At 42.9% G+C, this 1,552-nt stretch overlaps 1 non-coding gene across 1 annotated transcript; it reads left to right on the forward strand.

The window, feature by feature from the left end:
* The first annotated feature begins 489 nt into the window (after positions 1–489).
* Positions 490–561, forward strand: TRNAH-GUG (transfer RNA histidin (anticodon GUG)). The gene has a single exon. It is a non-coding gene; the product is annotated as a tRNA-His (tRNA).
* The last annotated feature ends 991 nt before the right edge of the window (positions 562–1,552 follow it).

Raw genomic sequence — 1,552 nt, forward strand, 5'->3', positions numbered from 1 at the left:
TTTTCCCTTTTCTGTTTTTATGGTGGTGGCCTTTGGGAGATTTGGCACGTGCAATTGGTGCAGAGCACTTTTCCTGTGAAAAAAAATTAACTATTAGCACCCAGGAGGGAGCCCCTGCGGTTCTTATAGGGATAAAACTCTGCAATGGAAGGGGACAGGGTCAATAACAGCTGTAAACTCTCACAAGACCATCACTGCTCTCACACTTTCCTGCTCTCAGGCTGGCGGGCCATTATCGGCCCTGGCTGCCGCCCCATTGCCAGGTTTGTGTAACTATATTATTTCTAATTGGCTCCACTTTGATGACTTTCATTGGGATTCTGACTTGATTATTGAGATCTTAAATAAGTGACTAGGGATCAGGTGTCCACTTATTCGCATGGATGACAACACAACCAACCTGTAATTCAAACATGAGTCATGACATCACGGATGGAGTACAGCTTATGATAGAGGTGGAACAAGGCGCTCTAGCAGCCCAAGTAGCTCGCCGTGATCGTATAGTGGTTAGTACTCTGCGTTGTGGCCGCAGCAACCTCGGTTCGAATCCGAGTCACGGCATTGCGGTGAGGCAATGTCACGGCAGTTGGGCAGATATTTTAGAATTTCCATTAATACATTGGCAATCTCTGTGGAGGACTGAAACAATTCGATATATCCTGGTACTGTACCTTTTGTTTCTTTAATGCTCTTTGCACACTTTTTCATCGGGTGACTGTAATGTATTTCAACCAAATCTAATTAAGAGCGCATTATGTGGTGACATTTGCAGTACATGAAACATTATAACACTGCCATTTACGTCAATAACCACTAGCTTGATTAAGACATATGTATTGCAGCGACAGTATTTCCCAGTTACAAATGGGAATAAAAACAACATCCGCGAGGGATTGAACCAACGACATTTAACTGATGTTGCCAATGGAGCGCGTTACAGAGAGCGCGAGGTCCCGCCTTTACAGTCACACGCTGATGATAATACAGATGTTTAAATAAACAGGCATATCTGTGGACTTGTGGTCTTTCTACATTGGGACTCATAGTCTAGTCCTAGGCTATTGTAGGCACTGGAGTATCTTTGAGTGGAATGAGAGGCGTTCTGTAGTCGCGTGAAAGGACCTTTCAAGTCAATCTGATATGTATTGTCCTGTGAAAAAAAGCGTTCTTAGACACAGTGAGGAGTTTTTGGGGATAATGGGAAAATCATTTGCAACTAAATGACAGGAATTTCTTAGTCCAATCATGAGGTGTGCTAGGCTTTTTTATACTGTGGCGGAAAGAGAGAGAGTATAACAGTCATTATAAATAAAGGGCCAAGGAAGTGACAGTTTATGGAAGGAACAATTTGCACATAGTATTAGAATGTGGTCAGGAGGAGGACAATGTGCTTACACATATGAAACATTAGAAGGTAGACATTATGGAAGCACATATATTTCTTTATTTTTATTGTATTTGGGGAGAGGGGGTTAATATAGCACGTCCAATGTGGAAAAGTGCTTCCCATAGCACCTTGCAGGTGGGCGACATCTAGAGCTGTGCAGTAGCC

Source organism: Ambystoma mexicanum, assembly GCF_040938575.1.
Source record: "Ambystoma mexicanum isolate Mex_15411 chromosome 12 unlocalized genomic scaffold, UKY_AmexF1_1 Mex_chr12_unloc.1, whole genome shotgun sequence".
In the NCBI taxonomy this organism is placed as follows: Eukaryota; Metazoa; Chordata; class Amphibia; order Caudata; family Ambystomatidae; genus Ambystoma; species Ambystoma mexicanum.